The sequence below is a fragment of the Dipodomys merriami genome, unplaced genomic scaffold (assembly GCF_024711535.1).
Source record: "Dipodomys merriami isolate MVZ:Mamm:240054 unplaced genomic scaffold, mDipMer1.0.p SCAF_49, whole genome shotgun sequence".
NCBI lineage: Eukaryota > Metazoa > Chordata > Mammalia > Rodentia > Heteromyidae > Dipodomys > Dipodomys merriami.
In genome coordinates, this window is record NW_027206057.1 from 9,451,689 (window position 1) to 9,473,158 (window position 21,470).

Genomic DNA, 21,470 nt, shown 5'->3' on the forward strand with positions numbered 1-21,470 from the left:
GTAGTTTTCTAGAATGCCTTATGTCAAGCTGTATGTTGTCTCTTCTTCATTATCACCCTAGATAGGGCCCCTCTCAAAAGACTGAGTGAAAAGTCACCAGAAATAAAATCAAAGTCTTTTTAAACCTACTTCAACTCTATTTTCTAATATATAGCATGCTGATGTAGCAGAGGACATTGTTTCTGAGCATAAAGTTGCATAACAAATTAGAATTAAATGAAGTTTAAAACAAGTTGTAATAAACCCTGAAAAAGGACTGCTTAAAAGTGATAATGTCAGCAGGCTGTCTATTATATAACTATAAAACGGAAGTTCTGAGCTTCGATGGAGGAGTTACAGGACAATGACAAAACAATGTTGTCGTCTTCTCTTTGGTATGGGTGAACATGTAAAAGTGATACTGAAGAGATTGACTGCAGATGCATGTTGGGACCTGGTAACCAACAAGAAAGATGATTATAGCCTCAGTTCTGAAAGTGTTCAGATAGCTTTCAATTAGCTTTGAGCAAGGCAGCTGCTTGCAAAAGCCAGTATTGATTGTGCAGAATGCCTCGTAGCTTTTCAGCTGAGGGGCCAATTATGTTGATTCTTTGAAGAAGCCACAGGGAACATCCTCAGAGAATGAACTGGGGAAAATATTCCTTCAGTGGCCAGAGCCTGGCTATCAGGGCCAAGGATAGTAGGGACTGGGTAGTGACAGGCCATCACCTCTATACTAAGCATGGCTTCAGACACTGGTGCTTTCTTGTGTAAATTCTTTTAGGCTCAATCTTCCTCAGTTGTGAAATGGCAGTATGTACTTCATGTGAAATAGGTCAGTGCTATCCTGAATATTCAATATACGTCAGCCAGTGTCATTTCAGAGCTGACCCCTATAAAAGAAGCGTGTTGGTGTAGTTTCCTTTAATTTTTCCTGCTGAGTTTTGTTAAGGAGAGAAAAAAAGAAATAATGAGTGTGACATTGAGTTTGAATTTGCCTCAGTTCTAACAGTGCCTTTACTTTGTCGTGTGGAAAAATGGAGAGTCAGTATTGACATATCTATGTATTTAGCTACATTGGGATCTATCCTATACTTTAGTGCATATTGGTTTTAAGTGGCCTCTCTTTGGAAGACTGGTGTCATTGCATCACATCTAAGAATGCATGTGATCACTTACTCTGTGAGAAGAACTTGAAGAAATCATCAGAGGCTCATGTTTACATGCAGTACCATGTGAAAGGCTACTGACATTCTGTCAGCATATACCTACCATCTCAGAGTATCAGGACCCAAAGACAATAGCCATTCCGTTTGAAAAGGAGAAAATTGAGCCATGTAAAGGAAACATGACTCAAAGACCACATTAAGAATCATAAGAGGTGACACTGTTCCAAAAGAAATGTACTCAATACCTGACTTATGTAACTGCAACCTCTCTTACATCACCTTTACAATAAAAAATTAAAAAAAAAAAGAATCATTGACACAGATAGGAACTCTTAAGCCCTGTGTTCCCCATGCATGGGTCAGGGAAATAGTGACCATAGTGACCGTAGCCACTAGACTGTGTGACTTGTCCTCAGAACCTCTTTTTCCGGTCTTCTGTCTGCCCTATCTACTAAAGGATAGGATATTCCTTTAGGCAAAGACATTTTGCTAGAAGCCACTTTCCACTCTCCAAAATGTCAACATCTCTCAGTCTTTCAACCATGGCCATTTCAGCTTCCCAGTAATTAAGTCTACATCTCCTTAAAAGCAGCTCCCCCCTGCTCTAAACTGTGAATGGGAGAACTAGCGGCCCTCCTGTTCATGTCCAGACTTCCTTCTGAAGTCTCTTCTTTTCAAGATGCCTCAGCCTGCCCTCCACAGTATTTGGAGTCTTCCAGTCTCTTCGGTTTAGGTTTTCTGGAGAAAATCTAAAAGTAGGAACTAATGGTCAACAGTTGTGTTGCAGGCTGCTCTGAGTGAGGAAGATCTTACACTGAGTTTTCTTGGGGTTGTGGAAGGACCACATAGCTGTGTTCTCCTTTGCATACTAATCTGCAGACTCTTGAATCACAGCTGTCTCTTCTGAATCAAGCTATAATCCCTTTGCGCTTCTCAGCATGTAGAATGTTTGGATCAGCTATTTTTGTCCCTTGGCTTATACCTTTATTTCTTACCATACTCTTTATTTATTTTGTTCTTACCATGCTTTTGGAAGGAAGCAGAGATCAGCAGTGTGAGCCTCACCATGATAATAACCATTTTTACAGTAGATTGTCTAAAATTTCACCTTTCTTAATACAAGTCTCTAACTGATGGTGGTCTGTGGTTTTTTTTATTGTTTCTTTGTTTTGAATATTGAGGATCTTGGCCTTCAGCAATACAGAGTAGGTAAAGGAAATCTCACTTCTCAAGTGTGAGGAGTTACCATGCATGAAGATCACACTATATGTTCAGTCACTGCCAGGAAGCTTCTGAAAACAAATCTTCTCAGGTTTGGTGTTATCACCAAAAATTAACCTCACAGCATGGTTCACAATCATGTTTATGAAAGTGTTTTGAAAACATTGTACACCACTATGCAGTCCATGGGTGGGAATCAGTGTGAAAGCTGAGGGAGAAGGCAGACTGGTGTATTTCCCACTGTAGCTTGGCTTGTGGGAAGGGCATGCCAGACATCTCTGTCAATGTTTGTGTTGTGAGGTACTCTAACCAGCAACAAGAAGCTATCTCCAAGTATGTTTCTACTGGAAGTGCAGAAGAATAAATGCTTTTTAAATGAATGAACTGAATGTATGAAAGAACATTCTGTGACTATAGCAACATGTTTTTAGTAAAAACATGAGAAGTTCAAGACATTTGTCCAAATCTAAGAAATTAAAATTCAATGAATGGCACTTCTTTTATTTTTGCTAAGGACTGAAATCTTTCAAACATATAACCTTGTCAGTGACTTTTCTCCAACACCTGATATATGTTTGTTAATACTACATTATTCTTGGAGTTCTGACATGCATAATTTTACCAAAGGGATTCATCTAATATACTACTCAGAACTGATGGCTGATTTACAAAGCCTTAAACTATGAAGGATGGGGCAGTAAAATTTTTGTATTCTTTCCTCCCCCCAGATAGTGAGGCACTATTATGGATTGAGTTTTTATTTCAATACAACTACAGTTGTAAAGTATAGCTAACAATAATGTATATAGTGATATTGTAGACTCTAGCATAGGTGATTCTGCGTGGGCTGTTTATTCAGAAGTATGGATTATAGAAATGTCTTGTCCCTCGTCATAGTTCTTTGAGATGGTGAAAAACTATTTGCTATTTCAGCTCTATCATATGGATGTAGTACAACATTGCTCAGTTAATGGTTCCTTTTAATGGATCTTGAGTATGTATGTCTTCTCCAGTGTATTTGGCTGTCTTTCTGGCTTCAGTAGTTTCCCATTTAAGTATTCATTTTTTTGTGTTTAAGTGTTTGAAGAAAGAACCAGAGGCTGATGGGATTTTGTGTCTCATCTCTTGCTTTTCTTAAGTGCCTAATGACATGACAGTGCCTTTTTGGTTTAGGAAAAGAGTGCTTGCTGTGTTTGCATTTTGAGTTTGTAGTGTGTGTGTGTGTGTGTGTGTGTGTGTGTGTGTGTGTGTGTGTGTGTGTGTGTGTGTGTGTGTGTGTGTGTGTGTGTGTGTGTGTGTGTGTGTGTGTGTGTGTGTGTTAGAAAAAGGTTACACTTGTGTGTGTGTGTGTGTGTGTGTTAGAAAAAGGTTACATTTGAAGACCTAATATGAGCTCTGTATAAAATATAAAAATGTTTTAATTTTGAGGCGCCTGTATAATCAGAAGAAATTAACACAAAAGCATTATTTTTTTCTCTTTTTTAAACATTATCCCAGATAACTGGCTTAACCAGTTTTTTCCCCACTGTATTGATCAGTTGCTCTGGCTTTGTGCAGAGACAGCTCAGAGTACATTTTTTTAAACCCTTGGCTTTAAAATAGCTGGATTTAATGGCAGGGGGCCTTAGCTTCTGTTTCTGAAGGCTGTTTTTCTTCCACTTCCTCGGAGAAGGAAGTATTCTTAATTTCTCCCCTTCCTTTTGATTATAGGAAAAATCAGGTACAGAGTGACTCATTGCCCCCACACCTGAATTCAGAGTTTGGCTTCTCAAACAATTGCTCTCTTGTTCCTTAGCCTCTTGGGCCAGAGAAGCAGAGAAGGTGAAAAGGTAATGAATTCCTCTAGGTGGTGATAAGACCTACATTCCAAAAGGATTAACAGCACAAAACCCTCCATGTATGAGGGGGGAAAATGAGAAAGTGGGGAGGGGGAACACCCACATTGACTCACAAGCACAGCCACCTTTGCAACTTTTTCAGGTGTTCTCAAAGCCACATCCAATTTCAGCTACAGCAGACTTAAGCTACTCTGACATGACCATCTACACACTGTGAATGACGGGAGCTTTCTTAGCCTTAGAGCATTGTTACTGTTCTGAGGTAGGTGCCCTTGGAGTGTCCTTGGTGCTACAACAGAATCACAGCTGGCCTTTGTCAAGTACCTCCCTCGATCAAGGAGCAAAAATATTTCCCAATACCTGGATTTCAGATTTTTCTACCTAGGGGAGCAAAGAATAATAGATGGAAGAGCCCTTGTAATCTGTTAACCACATCTGGGAATGGTTTTGGAAATGGAAACTTGGCTTTATTTAAGCGTTCCTAAACCAGCGTGATCACTGCATTGAAATTTGGGGTCTTGATTGTGCAACTCAAGAGGAGGTCGCTTGTCTATGTTTTGACTGATTTATTTGGTGAAATTTAAAAGCGGTTTCATTACTGTCTGCTAATCAAGGGCCAGAATAAACCCACACACATCTGCCTAGCTATCTTACTGCCTGTTATGAAAAGAAACCTTGATTTTTAAAAAAATGAAGTTACCTCCCCACCAACGGAAACCTAGAAGAGCAAATGGATATAGTCCTGGAGAGTTTTACCCCTTCTGACCCTTCTCCATCTGACCATAATAGGTGTCATCCCCACATTTTCAAACTCTAAATCTAATAGCCCTTATCTTGTCTTGCCATAGCCCTCTTTCAGGAAAAAATCTAACATGGTTCAACTTATCCCTTAAAAGAGGAGGAGGCAGAAGAAATATGGAGGTATTTGCCATTCAGACCCATTGTCCTTGAGACATAAACACAGAATTAGCTCATAATTAACTCGTAGTGACTTTTACAAGTACTGTGCTATATAATCTAGAAAAATGTACTACTGGCTTTTAATCCCAGCTGTTTGGGAAGTATAAGTAGGAGGATTGCAGCCAAAGGTCAAATCAGGCAAGAAAACCCAAGAAGACATGGCATCCTTATGCCACATAATAAACGCCTTCTCTGCCCATCATCACATCTCTTTGTTTGGTATATTGGTAGGAGTTAGTGACCAGTGCCAACATTGTAGAACTCCTAGGGTTTAGACCTTGAGTCTAAAACTGGCTTCACCATTATGTGAAACTATAGCCTTCACACAGAGGACAATCAAATAAATATAAAAATAGGTCTTCAGTAAAAATAGTCCATGTTTTGCATGTGGTATCTATTGGAAATACATGTTCTTGATGTCAGTGCAGGTTTAATGAAGTTAAACATTTGCTGAGTGAGTTTGTTTAGAGAAGAAGCACTTCAGGGAGGCATTTTGGAACAAACATACGCTTAGTTAACTATGTGTAATTATTTACTGGTGTTCGTAATTTTAGCAGTGTGAATCATCAGTTCAGACCCTATCTTTTCACTCCAAGAGAAAAGATGTATTTGCTAAAACAAAGAATTTTAGTGCAAGCATTGTTCTTAGTAGAAGTACATGAAGTAACTTTTATATATGAAATAACTTTGACTTTAGACTATTTTCCTGAATATAGAATCATTGGTCTTGTGCTGTATGGCCTACAGGAAAGGTTATTGGAGAGTGAAGAGAGTGTTTTACATACATGTAATATGTGAAAATAGCAAAATGAAACCTACCAAACATTGAAAAGAAGAAATGATTTAGAGGAATTAAGGGAATATAATAAAGGGGTAAACATACTCAACTGTGTGTATCTTTGGAATAAAATTCCCTTGTACTATTAATATATGCTAATAAAATAGTGGAAAAAGGACTGTTGAAGAGCAGGAAAAAAATGAATGAGTGAAGGAATGGAAGAAGGACACTTACCTACTTGACTCCCCTGCTTGATTCTGAAACCTTGCCCAGTATGTAAGGGTAGTGATTATCACCAAAAATTCTTTGTTATTTTTCTTACTACACATTGGGGGCAATTTGTAGAAAATGCACATAGCCTTTAACTGTCTGTAGATGTAATTTAAAATGCTGAGATACACAAGAAAATATTTTCCAATTCAAGAGAAAATAGCCATGAGTGTGTTAGTCATTTGCTGTGACTTGAACAAACCAGATTTTAGCAACAAAGACAGTACCTTTGCCGTCTTTCCGGGGTGTGTTTCATGGCTAAACATGACATTTAGGAAATGTCAACTGTGAATGGCTTAAAAAAAAATGTAGTAAAGTATGGTTGGATATACTTACAATCCCTGACTTACAAGAACTTGACAAACAAGTTTGCAGTGGACATAAAAGGTGCCCTTCCTCCACCTCTCCCTTTTCAGGCATCCCTTTCATTCTTCCCCTTTGCCCTTCTACTCTCTGCTTTGGCAGCCCCCTTCAATGCCAGAGCCCCTTCAGCACAGCAGTGGAAATTTCCTGTGGAAAAACTGCTTTCTAGAGTAAAGCAGAAGCTTTCTTAAGTATGCAAAGAAGACAAAGTAAGGCGGCTCCACCCCAGAGTTAGGACCTAGGCAGGGAGGTCCCACCTCAGTTGTGTCTAATTTCAACCTCATTTACTTTGATTCATTTGTATTTATGTGTATTCTTCTTAAAATCCCAGTGTCTGAGAGAGATAAGGAAAATCTCCTCTTCCTTGAAATGCTCACTTGAGAATGTTGAAGGGGTGACATTGATCAAGATATATTGTATTCATAAACGGCTTTGCAACTCAATTGTACAACTACTTAATGATAATTTTAAAAATAAAATAAATTAAAGGCTCACTTGAAAGGGGTTTAGTAATCTCTCTCTCTCTCTCTCTCTCTCTCTCTCACACACACACACACACACACACACACACACACACACACACACTCACTCCTCCCACATGTTCAGTGATTTCTGCTTTTGCTTAAGTAAGGTTTCCACATACACATTTGGTCTTCACAAATGGCTAAAATCAGAGGTAGAAATTATTTAAATTCTGACTCTGAAGTTTCTTCTCTATTCTGTATTTGGTTATATGTTCCTTTGTAACTTTTTAAATAGGGGTGGAAACACACTTATGGGTTATTTCCAAACAGAATATAATTCAGAGACTTTCAAACAATCTCCAACTTCAGTATCCTGCTATTTTATAAGATCTTTATACCTAGAAGGTATATATGAGATGATTGAGTTTTGTATGAAAATAGGCAAGGTTGTTTCCTTACATCCGATTCTTTACGGATTGAGTTTAGTGTGTATACTTATGGATATACTGAAAACATGAATCTTAACACTTTTACAACTTGACTAAGAAATACCTACTTACTAGTTGATTAAAGAATTAATAAAATTAAAGAATTACATTCTTATTTATAGATCTAAACTCAATACTATTAGTCTGTGTGTGTGTGTGTGTGTGTGTGTGTGTGTGTGTGTGTGTGTGTGTGTGTGTGCGCACGCACGCGCGCCTATGGTTTTGAATTACTTAGGCAATTTTTGGTAATATGAAGCTTATTGGAATTCATTCCAGAAAGACAAGCTTATTAAATATTTTTCATGGATAACCTCTCTGATGAAGGCCTAAACAACACAATTCTGAAACTTATAAACATTCATAAAAGCATACTACACAGGTTTATTTTTGGTGATAGTAACAATGGCTGTCCACAGATTGTCTCACTGGCAGTGAGCATACAATAGGAACATCATAGGAGATAAAGTAGTGCTATTTTCTCAGATAGAAACTCAGATTTTACAGAAAGCCAGAAGTAAAAATGGTTCCAAGATGAGAAAGCATGTGTTAAGAATTTCAAGTGTTTATCTTAGGAGAAGGAAAAAAGGGTATCACCAACATTGCTTTTCTTTCCTTTAAAAGTATAGAAATGGTTTCCATTCTCTTAACTCCATGATGTCATGTTTCAAATAAGACATAGTGAAGGAAATGGAATTACGCAAATGAGTGATAAATTGTTGTCAGCTGATTAAATAGGAAGTGAAACTGAAAATGGCTTGGTAAATTGCTCATAAAGCCTCAAGAATCAAGGAATTACTGTTTTCTTAGGATATTGATGAATTTCAGGACAGAGACTATAGAATAATCTTCCAGCCTTTACAAATCGTTTATTCCATTCATTTTGGCCTTATTTGGGGTCCAGTTTTTGTTTTTGTTTTTGTTTTGTAACCTGTCCCTTTGAAGAGGTTAAATATATTTGTGATGGTTCTTTCATTGGAAATACTGGGAGGATTGGGATTCTTCTGCAGTCTTTAACATCGCTGGCTAAGTGAGATACTGAGAGAGAAATAAAGCCCAAACCACAGTATCATTAAAAGGCTCCTCCTTCCAGCCCTTATCTGAACATTGGCACAAGTTTAGATGCTCAGACTCTCGCACAGCCTGTCTTTTTCTTTGGAGATAAGTATATAATTACAAAGACCATTGATTTCTGCCTTTTGAAAAACCTGGTCTGGAGAGAAAGCAGGTATAGAACTAATAAGGCTTTTAAAAGTTATGATTATCAATAAATACCTCTTTTCTTACTTTAAACAAGATTTTAAAAGTCAGCTAGGACTGAGTTACTCTTTCAGTACTTGAATACACCTTGGCTAAATGCTAAAGCACAGATTGCATTTTATATAATGAGAAAAGAGGAACTATATTCTCATTCCACATGAAGTGACAAGTACAGTGACTTGGTGTAGATAATTTACATCCAGGTAGTCGATGAGAATGTTACCCATGAGCTAGCACTGGGTTTTGAAGTCTCTGTAGTTAATTTTAGAGCATTGGCATATGTACAGGAGCAATACCTGTCTCACAGCACACTATCTTTGAGAGATGACAAGGATAATCAGTTTGACTTCATAGCTGAAGACATCCAAGCACACACAGTTTCTTAACCACTGAGACAAGGAAACTGCCCTGATGTCAAGCAGCTAATGTTCTGTCACTTGCCAAACACTCTTTCTGCAGTCATGTTCTGGAATTTTCATGAACCAACTAGATGAATAAACTGTGTGGTCTGGTTTAAATAATGTCTGCCTGAAGAGAAAGTAAAGATAGCCAGAAGGCCAGATGGCAGCTATATGTTCTGTAGAATTCTATTTGAAAAGTTTTGTGTAATTTTTGGTCATCTCAAATGGCATTGGAGAACATGTTCTCTTTTTTTTCCAATCTTATATTTTTTATTGTTTTTTTTTTTTTAATTGTGAGAATACCGTACAGAGGAGTTACAATTACATGGGCAAGATAATGAGTACATTTCTTATCAAGCATTGTTGCCTCCTCTTTGTTTCCCCTTCCCATCCCTTCCCATCTCCTCCCCTCCCCCCACCCCATCCTCACACCATCCCCAACCCCCACCAAAGTTGTTAAGTTCGTTTTTCGATATAAGGACTTGTACATCTCATTGTTGCAATGGGTCCACCTATATCCCTAGTTAAACGATTTGTTTTTTTCCCTTCCCCTCCATAAATTATACCAACATCAAAAACAGTGAAAGTATGGGTTATACCGTGGGGGAAGGACATACAAAACAACATAGAAATCATCAATATGATAGAAACGATTGCATGAAAGGAAAACAAAAAACAAAAAAATTTCAATACTTATCTTGGGGTTTATTCCACTAACATTAACTTATCTGACCTTTTCTGCTTGACTCAGACATATACTAGTTATTGCAAATAAGGGAAACCATGGGACCTGTGTTTCTTTGGGCCTGGCTTACTTCACTTAATATAATTTTTTCCAAGTCTTTCCATTTCCTAACAAATGGGACAATGTCATTCTTTCTGATGGGCAAAATTAAATCCCCAAAAACAAATCTTCAAAGAAACAACTGCCCATCTAAAGACTTAAAGAGAAACTTCTCTGAAGAGGAAAGAAAGATGGCCAATAGACACATGAAGAAAAGCTCAACCTCTCTAGCCATAAAAGAAATTCAAATCAAAACAACATTGAGATACCACCTCACCCCAGTTAGAATGGCTAGAATCAAGAACTCTAATAACAACAGGTGCTGGAGGGGATGCAGACAGACGGGAACCTTACTGCATTGTTGGTGGAAGTGTAAACTTGTTCAACCACTTTGGAAAGCAGTATGGAGGTTCCTTAAAAGACTCCACATAGATTTCCCCTATGATCCAGCAATCTCACTTTTGGGCATTTACCCAAACGATCACAAACAAGACCACACTAAAACTACCAGCACGACTATGTTTATTGCAGCATTATTTACCATAGCTAAGATATGGAACCAACCCAGATGCCCCTTAGTAGATGAATGGATCAAGAAAATGTGGTATATATACACAAAGGAGAACATTTTCAAAATAAATCATTGAGTAATCTAGCACACTGTCTTCAAAAATAAGCCAAGCATGATGGTGCATACCTATAATCCCAGCACTTGGGAAGCTGAGGCAGGTGGGTCATGAGTTCCAGACCAGCCAGGGATACATAATGAATTCTCCCAAAACAAAACCAAAATAGGAGGAAAGAGTGAGGGTAGCAGGGTTGAAAAGGAGGGAAAGGAAAGAGGTAAAAGAGAGGGAAGGTGTGGGGAGAGCGAGAAACTGAGAGAGAGGGAGAGAGAGGGGGAGAGAGAGAGAGAGAGAGAGAGAGAGAGAGAGAGAGAGAGAGAGAGAGAGAGAGAGAGAGAACACTATATAGATGAAGACATATCACATGCTTAAATTTCATTATCTTCCAGCTTTTTTTGTTGTTTTCTTGACTGAATTATCCAAGAGCTCTCCTAACTAAAAATACTATGGATTTTTACAGATAGTAAGAATCTTGCTTAAAAGGTACATAAAGCATATTTCTGGTTTTTATCTTGTGTTTTATTAGGCTGTTTGCTTGCAAGCAGTGAATGTCCATTGTATATGTACAGAGTCAATGCTTCCTTTTACTCAAAGCAGAGCAGTTTCTCCTTTTTTAAAAAAATTATTATGTGCTAAATTGCAAGGGGATCCTCACAAATTTTCTTAAATACATATAAAGTATTTTGATTGTACTCACTCTCTCTATTACTCTTTCTTCTCTCTCATCCTCTTTTCTTTTCTCCTTTCACCTCCCTAGTAGTCTACCTTTCACTTTAATTGCCTTGGATGTTTGTTTTGTCTCTACCTGCCTTCCACAAATGAGAAAATATATGATAGATACTTGTTTTTGTGTGGTTGGCTTATTACACTTACATGATGATCTCCAGTTCCATTCATTTTCCAGCACATAACCTAGTTTCATTCTTAATAACAGAGTAAAACTCCATTGTTTATATTTAATCACATTTTCTTTACTCATCTGTTAATGTGCACTAAGGCAGATTTCCTAATTTGTCTATTGCAAATAGTGCTTTGATTCTTTTGAGTATATGTATACCCAGAAGTGGCAAGACTGGATAGAATTAAGAGTTCCATGTTTAATTTTTTAAAGAACCTCTATACTGCTTTCCATGATGGGTGGAAATGTAAATTGTAATCTTCCCATCAACAGTTCCCTGCATACTCACCATCATTTGTTATTAATTATTTTCTTGATGATAGCGTTCGGACTGGCTTAGCCTCTAATGGACGACATTGGTGAGCATTTTTTCATGTATTGATTGACTATTTGTACTTCATTTTAAAATGAAGTGTATGTTCAGCTAATTTGCCCATTTATAATGGACTGTTATTTTTTGTTTAACTTTTTGAGTTCTTATATATTCTGGATACTAATCCCAGGCAAATAAATACATAGCAAAGATTTTCCTCCCTAGGCTGTCTCTTCACTCTGTTAATTGTTTCTTTTGCTGAACACACCATTTCTAAGTTACATCTTTCAGTAAACCTAGTAATACTTTGGGCTTTTAAAGACTTAGTCTGTTTTTCATTTTCAAGATTTTTTTTCTTTGAGGCTATAAGGCTAACTCCAAACTTTAAATAGAAGCAAAAAGAAAAAAGAAAAATCAATGCATACTTGGATTATTTAACATAGTATATTAGGAAATTAAGAAATCCTTTTTCCAAATGCTGTGTCATCTCTTTGAATATTCAATTTCATGTCTTTTTTCATATCTATTTGTTTATGAATATCTCCACTATTAACTTTATCCTGCTAGTCAGACTCTGCTAGTCTCCTTGTAGACTCTTGAGCCATTCTAACCAAATCCAAATATTTTTCCATTCAGTATGCACTTTAATTCACTCTAAGCTCCATCACATATGACATCATGATTTTGTTTACATCTTAAAAATTCCCAGTGCTTCTATATATGATTCTAAATCAAATCTAGACTTCTGTGCCTCAATTTTATAGTTCAAACTAATCTCCCCCTTTCTCTTTTTACTCTCTCCTCCAATAACTGATTCTGGTTTTTGCTCTTCTGCAGTATGTTCATTCTCAAGTTAATGTGATAAAAGCCAGCCTCTCAAATTTCTGTGATAAGTCCATTCTTGGAATAAGGTATTCCAAGATAAGTCTGGCTTGGAACAACACCCTTCTCTTTTTCCTTCTAGCTCTATAAATCCTATCCATTCAGCAACTCTTGGCTCATTCACCACCTTCTCCTTGCATTTCAATTCAACTCACACTAAGCATCTGTCATTAAGTTGAAATTCACTTTCCAGACCATAGCCAGGAGCTCAGGGCTGTGAACAGGCTCCTACTACACTTCTGAACATGCCTTGAGTACTCCAGACTTTCAATGCTTTCCTTCTGAATATTTGCAGTCCTTTTAATATGGACCAGAAGCCTCGGTATGGAGTGCTCAAAAGATATTGACACTTTTCGTATCTTTTTCACATTTCTGTTTGAGGATTTCTATAAAGAATATGGTATATTAATACAGAAGTACAAACTTGTCATTTACAAATAAATAATCTATGTTCAGTTGGTCTGCTGTACCTGTGGGTTCTGAATCTGTATTTACCTGCTGTGGAAAAAAACCATAATGAACGCATATCAACCTCATTCTCTGGCCATCATTCCTCAACAGCACAGCATAACAATTGTTTGCATTGTATTAGGTAAGACAAGTAATCTAGAGAGGATTTAATGCATATAGGAGGATGCATATAGATTATATGCAAATACCACAACATTTTATATAAGGTGTGTATTAGTGTGTACTTGTACACCTATGTGTGCCATTCTGCCTGTGTATATTTAATTTTTCAAAAATTGCATAGCTGTTAACCATACTGAAGGATATGAAACCCCTTTCCTATGTCTACTCCCCTATTATACTCACCTAAACACCTATACACTGTTCCTACTATTCAACTTTGCAGATTCTGGCACATTATAGAATGCAAGATATGTGGTTTTTGTGGGAAAAAGGCAAAGAGAAACAAAAGCTTGTTCAGTGTGTGTTTGGGAGAGAGGGCAAGAGGCAGACAAGAGAGGAAAAGGGAGGAAAGGGGAAGATATTGAAGCACATTTAGGCCAGGGAGCCCAAGTCCCTGGATCAAGGACTTCCGTGAGGTTCTGTGCGTTCTTGCTTGCCCTCAGAGGGCAGAGCTCTTAACATTTTGGAAAATTTAAATATTACCTAGTTTTAAATTATCCACAAAGATTCAATACCTAAAATGAATAGCCACAGTCTTAGGGAACTATTTTCTCCAAGAGAGGAAGAGTTATTTTTGCTTTAGTTTTAAATGATTTCCTTTCTGTCATGGGAGGGACATCCTTGGCATGATAGTAATATTAAATTGACTATGAGCTGTGTGACTGAACAAGCCAGTCCTATCACACATCTATTTCTATGCATTTCGCTCTTTGCATTGCCTCTGATTTTCCACATCTCAAGTCAGTTGTGGAAACTCAAAAATAGGAGTACTTGGTGCTTTCTATTGTATCTCTCCCAAATACTCAGCTTCTAAACATTATAATGCTAATTTGCAGACAGTTCTTTATCTGTCCATCCTAATTTCTACACACATTTTGAGGGAATTAAAACCTTAATCCTGCTGGAAATTCAGGGAAGTTGGTGTGGGAAGGTGGAAATATTAATTAAGATATTGAACTTAGTTGTATGGATATGCCCAACTGCATGTGTCCAAGGGAAACTGTGACCTTACTGAGTGATCATGAACCTGGGTAGAAAGGATATTGGGGACATGAGTTCACTGTGCCTCCAGCCTTGGAGAGCCAGGCTGAGATGCACGTTTTGACCCTAAGTTCAGCAATGGGACTAATAATAAGCACAGCACAAAATGCCTCAGGATGTGAACTAGGAGAAAATCTTGCTCTGCTGGAGAAATGTGGCATTTCAACCACATGCTTCTCTGGCCTCGGGTCCTGCAATAAAATAAAGCTCCCTCTTGCTTAAAAAAAATAAATAAATAAACTTCCTAGGGATACCTTTAGCTAATATTGTTTATAACAAATCTTGCAAGTGAAGTTTTCAGACTTGATAGGTTTAATATAAAACCATGATCATCCAGTTGCATAGTCACTGTGACTTAAGGCCACAGAAATCTTGTTGTCCCTCAACACAGATCCTTCTATTAGTTTAACTTATTGTTACATTTCTAGGCAAGGGGAAATAGTGTAGACCTAAGTCCTGTCATGATAAAAGTGAAACTTTTTCATGCTCGTGAATAAAAAATTTGTTTTTTTTTTAAATAAAAAAGTCGAACTACTACTTTCCCTCCCCATTGTAAAATCTGCAGCCCTTTAGGAAGGGCTGATCTAGAAAAATAGCCATAAAAAGACACTGCTGATTACAGTGCTATACATACTCCACCTGGGACTTGAATTTGTTTACACGATTAGGCAAGCACTTTTTCCTGTTAGTGTCTACATTCATCTGTTTCATTTAGAACCCTGGTTTTCATCTCAACCTGACAAGACCAAGCTGGTTTTTGACAGTCACACTGATTTTTATCTATTTAAACTGCTAGAAGCAAAATCTGATTTTGCTTCTTGCTTTCCTTACTGGGAAAAGTAATAAAAACCAAGATGGAATTAAATCAAGGACATCCATTATGTTAGCCAGAAACAAAAAACAAATATATAGTTCTACCTGAGTATTGGATTAATTTAAGTGTACAGGGGGTATAAAAAATTACATTTAAAATATGTCTTTCAGATGGCATTTATTTGATACACAAATACTAGCATTTCAACGATCATAGAAATAATGTAATAGCCAACTTGCACTGGCTGAGTGGTTAGCATATATCTCTCCTGCTCCAGTTTCTTCAGTACAAGCTTAAAGTCCTGGTCGGTCCACTGGAAGTTCCTGAATGATCCAACAAAGGAAAGGAATCAGTGAGATTTGGTGGAAGGTAAACAGTAAGCGCTTACTTCAATATCATTATTGACGTCCAGACATACCATACATTCTGAACAGGAGTGGTATTTTTGAGAATTGGTTCATGGGATTTGAAAAAGATCAGTTATTTTGGCTACATCAGAGACAGGTATGACTGCAGGAAAGCGGTCAGAGATGGGATATTGTAGGCTTTAAAGATAGAGGAAAGTGGAGGACTAGGAGCTAAGGACCATCTTTGTACAGCTTCTAGAACCTGGAAAGCAAGTGAACAGATCCTCTTCTAGAGCTTCTAGGAACAGTGTATGATGAGCTGTCATTCCCAGAACTCCAGGGCAATAAATTTGTGTTGTTTTCCACTAAACCTGTGCTAATTTGTTGGAGCAGTGCTAGGAAATAATTTTCTTCCTGCTTAATGAGAATTTTCTCTTTTGCTTAATGAAAAACTTAGAGTGATACATGTTATTTTGTTTTGAACACTATTTTGAACACTGAGTAGAATAACTTAGAGAAATCTTAGAATGGGAGCAATGATGATGTGCTGCAGCTTCCTCAGTATTCAAACAGCCGAAATCTGCATCTTGCCTGTACATATCGCATGTGTAAGGCTGCAGATAGGCTGCTCTCTTTGATTATATTTGGGACAGCAATCATGTTTCATACTGGCAATGTCACTTTTAGAGGCTTTGCAGATCTTCCCTAGATGCATCTTGACTTTATATTTCAACTCTCAGAAGACATTTTTATTTCCTTTGTTGCCAAGTCATTGCAAGTACCTTCTGGTGCCTTCTATGTACTACCCAACTCATGTGGCCCTCCCCAAATCAGCTTCCCTTTTATTCTCTTCTCTTCTACCCTGACTACACTAGTTCCTGGAGATGTGTTGGCATGTGTGGCAACTTTAGGGAGGGCAATTCCCACTAGAGAAGAAAGGACAGATGAACTGCTAAGCACCCAGGAAAGGATGTGGAGGTCCCATATAAGACTCCTCTTACAGAGTGGTGTTTTTCTAGGGCTTGGGAAGAATAGATGGGAAGAATAAACTTTGGTGCATTGTTTTCTTCTTTAACTTTTTCTTTTTTTAACCTTTAACAGTTGTAAAGTTTTCCTGTTTTGTTTAATGACTGAGAAAAATCTCTCTGAAAAGGAAAATCTTCATAATCTAACTTCCATTGTTGTCTTGCTTCTGGTCCATTAAGTTATTTGGGCAGAGTCTGTTGTAAATGAAATGAAAGTCACAAGATGTTTTCTTTCTTGAGTCAGTTGAAAGTTATATAGCTTTTGTACTGCTCCAAAAGAACAGAATTACAGAATTGTGTTCTGTTACTCAACTGCTGTTATTGTTGTGAGTTGATATGTTACCTTTTAATCCTTACAACATCACTATGAAATAGAAAAACAGACATTATTATCACTGTTTACAGCCAAGGAAGCAGACGCTTATGGAAGATGTAGCTGAACCAATCTGCCTGGGACACAGTACAATTGCTGCCTGGGGCTGGGGCTTTCCATTGCCTTTGTGGTCCTCTCAATTGACTCAATTTTTTCAAAACCTGTTTTGGGTCTTCTGCATCTATATTTTGGAATCATTATGAACTCAGATGATAAGACACTACAAGGAGCTATTATTTTAATGTGAATGATAGATGAACCAGAAATGTTTGCTTTTATCTTGTATTTTCTTTGTTTCTAAGAATTGTATTCTTCCCTTTTTCATGTATCCTCACCACCTTCCCATCTGTCTGGCTAATTCAGGATTCAGTTTAGATCTAACATCCACCTGAAAACTTTTCTTAATTTGCTAATCTCGTTTATCTACCAGCCTTCTTCATTCAAAGTGCCCAGTAAAACATTGAACTTCCTCTATAATGGTTTATAGTAGATTGTGTTCTTTTTTTGTGTGTGTGTGTCCGGTCATGGGGCCTGAACTCAGTGCCTGGGCACTGTCCCTCAGCTCTTCAGCTCAAGGCTAGCGCTCTACCACTCAGCCACAGCGCCACTTCTGGCTTTTTTTCTTTTTGCTTATGTGGTGCTGGGGAATCGAACCCAGGGCCTCAGGCATGCAAGGCAAACGCTCTTCCACTGAGCCACCTTCCCAGCCCTAGTAGGTTGTGTTCTATGCACTTGTTTGGTAACTCTTAACAATCAAGAGTTCTGAAGATCAGTGTCCATAGTTTGCCTGCCTGCCTTTCTTCTTCCTTCTTCCTTCTTGTCCCTCCCTCTTTGCCTCCCCTCTTCTTTCTCTTCTTCCCTCCTACTTCCTTCTCTCCCTGTCTTCTTTGGCTCTCACTTTGTAGTCCAGGTTGGCCTGGAACTCAGACTCTTGCCTCAGCCTCCAAAGCACTGGGATTACAGACGTGTTCCACCATACCTAGCCAAGAGTTCATATTTCATTTATCATTCTTAAACTTCTCTTTGACATGTTTATCTACATAAAGATAATAACACTTTCTTGAATGAATGAATGAAAACCAATGCTAAAGTCCTAGCCCTGTTACTTTGTTATTTTGTAAATTTTAACAAATTTCTTACACCCTCAAGGCCTCAGTTTTTTGTTTCTAAAAGAAAAAAAATTTTTTTCTTTTAAATGTGAGCATCTTGGGATACTAATGCAATTTATAAGCCATCCAGGAAATATAAATCAGCAACTGTGTCTTGCAAATGATGAGAGTTGAGAACACCACCATGAGCTTCATTTCTTAAATGTGAATTAATCCTCTCATTATATCAACTTACATACGTTAATGGTCAAAATACTTATTCCTGTTTTTGTGTTGACAATTCTGTTCTCAACCCTAGAGTTTATTTCCTACAGAATACTCTTCATTTGGACTCACTAGCCTATCTAAAAGACTTTTGAGACTGAGCAAATAATAAATTTTGCTTATGTCTCCTACTTTATTCTTATGTGCATCTGTTTTTACTATACAGTTAATGAGACCATTTGCTGTACTAAGAATTTTAAGGGAAGATAATTAAATGAACTATTATATGAGAACAAAGTACCAAATAAAAAGAAATCTGAAAATACTGCTTATTGCTCATGAACTTGAGTTGTTATTAGACACAATACTTGTATTAACTGGATGTAGTATTTGAGAAAGTAATAAAAGGAAGAAAGCTTACTACTAGCAATCCAGCAATAAAGGGGTAAATTTAATTTCTAAGTTTTTGTAATAGTTCACACATGATATCCAAGTTAACTACAAGGAAGAACAATCCATTTCAAACCACAAGATTGTATTTGAGACACATTTTGAAAGTTGCCACCTTATTTTTTAATTTATTTTTAATTTATTTATTGTAAAGATATTGTAAGGAGAGGTTAAAGTTACATGAGTAAGGTAATGAGTACATTTCCTATCGAGCATTGTTACCCTCTTCTTTGTTGTTTCCCTACTATCCCTTCTCTCCCCACCTCCCTAACTCCTCCCTCCCTTCAATTTCAACATAGTGTCTTGTATATCTCATTGTTACAGTGGGTCAACCTGTATCTTTGTTTCACCATTTTGTTATTTCCCTTCCTCTCCTCAAATCAGAAAAATATACATACAAGATGCAGGGCACCAGAATCAAATACAGTGACATCAGGGGTTATAACATGGGAGTTGCACCTTCTTAAAGTTTATGACTACTAGGTGCTAGGGGTTCATACTTGTAATCCTAGCTACTCAGGAGGCTGAGATGTGAGGATCATGGTTTGAAGCCAGCCCAGGCAGAAAAGTTCATAAGAAATCTCACCTTCAATAAACTACTCTGACAAAGCTGTAGGTACCGCTATGGCTCAAGTGGTAGAATGCCAGCCTTGAAGAAAAGAAGCTCAGGGACAGGGTCCTAGCCCTGAGTTCAAACCCTAGAACTGGCAAAAATAAATAAATAACACAAATAAAACATCACTATAGGAATCTGTGTCTTAGGTATTCCTTTCTAGAAAACACATCTAGATACATATAGTTTATATTAAATCCAAGTGGTAATTTTACTAAGAATTAACTATAGTTGCAATTAATTTTTATAGTGATTATGACTAATTCAAAACTCAAAAAAGTCATTTTTAAACTTTTTTTTACCTTATTGCAAAGTCATTTTGTTGTTGTTATTACTTTGGGTTTTTTTTTGTTGTTGTTGTTGTTGAGATTCTGACTCAGCTAGAGTGGACTCCGGGTCTCAGGTGATCCTCAGGAATAGCTGAGACTTCAAGTGTGAGCCACCTTGCCAGGCTACCTTACCACACTCTTAATATTGTGAAGTGATAAAACACAAGTAAACTAAGTAAACTTATTTATGAATAAATTTCAGTCTATATTTGACTTTTTTGCCGGGTGCAGAATTTCTTTTATCCTTGGATAAAAATTGTGTTCAGGCTAGTTGATAGGCTAATTAGCATTAAATTGATATTTCTTCCCTCTCTCTTTCCATTACTTTCATGACTTGTTGCTTATTTGGCATTTGATGCTGATCTCTGACCTACTGAGTCAGCAAAGGTCACTTCCAGGTCAGGAGCCCATGACCTTGTGTGACTAGAGCTCAGGGTGTTAGCAGCACACCAGGAAAACAGCAGAGACAAATGGATTTGTTGTTTCTCTGTAGACAAGTTATATTCTGAGCTCATGTAACAGCCAATAAAAATGATTTGATGACTCAAGCACTTGGTACAGACACTTGAATGAAAATCTATACTTTTCAAGGGCATAAGAATATCTTTATTTCATACTGAAAATAAATTGTAGTGGTTTGTTTTGGGGGCAGCTTTTGGATATGATTAAAGATTACTGAAATTATTCTTTTAAAAGTAGGTTAAAGAAATGTTTATATGTTCCTCATGAATTGAGAGTGAGTTCTAATTTTTATACCACATACGGGGTATGGATATATAAATTAAAGTTTAAATCCTTAAAAGTTGCTAATCACATTGGTGATCAATTAAATAATGTAATAAATCTGGTTTATTCCTTGAAGATGTTAGCTCCATCATTCAAGTCATTGGATAGTGAGGAATGCCATTTATAAATAATGTAGTACTATATCTGCTAGTTTTGATTTTAAATTAGTTTGGTATTTCCATGTAGCATTAAAAAAACAACAACAAAATTTATATTAGCAGAAGATTGAGAAACCTGGCTTGAACTCATCTGTCCTAAAGGAAAGCTGGTAAATGGCCGGTGTGTAGGAGCTTTTCCACTGGCATGGTGCAGGGGGTATTCATTTGGAGTGAGAATCCAGACTTAGCTTCTGTGGAGGCTGAGATGTGAGGATCTCAAAACTTATTGAAGTGGACAGGAAAAGGAAGAAAATGCTAGGTCCAGAATAGTTCCTTGAACTTAGTAGAAGAGTTTGAGTCTTTATCCACTCAGTCATATCTGGCACTGGTACAATTGACTTGTAAGGTAGCAATAACACAGGGGCATCATGGGGCAATAAGTCAGAGTGATGAGAAACTTAAGTTATTTGGACATCTGCTAGAAGTCGTGTTCATGTTTAAATGAAAACAGGGTATCAGATACCAATTTGCCTCACTGACATTTTCATCTCTAAGATAGTAAAGGAAATGAACTGCTATTTTGGATCTAATTGTACCAAGAAGATAGTTGTTGGTGAAACAGAAGTAGAAAGAAACTTCATTCATTTACTCAATAAATATGTATTGAAAAATAAATTGGTAGTCATTTTAGCTTTAACTTTTTTGTGTGTGATAACCAAGGAGCAGATGATGGATAGAGGCAGATGTACTACATTTGGCTTCTGGGAGGATATTCCAAGTATTTCAGAAAAGTAAGAGAAGCTGCCTAAAGGAATGAGAAACCTAATCCCTAAATTCAGATTAGGGCCCTTCCTGCATCCCTCCCAAAGCTCCTTGAGCTCACAAATTAGGTATTGTGCCTGTTAATTGCCACTGCTCTCATCTCTATTTACTAGGAAACTGAGTCTTGACAGGAGC

The 21,470-nt window shown here is 37.3% G+C and overlaps 1 protein-coding gene across 9 annotated transcripts in view; it reads left to right on the forward strand.

Annotated features, from left to right (window-relative positions):
- Spats2l (spermatogenesis associated serine rich 2 like) overlaps window positions 1-21,470 on the forward strand; it is a 167,246-nt gene that overhangs the window by 40,526 nt on the left and 105,250 nt on the right. The gene's annotated exons all lie outside the window — the stretch shown is intronic.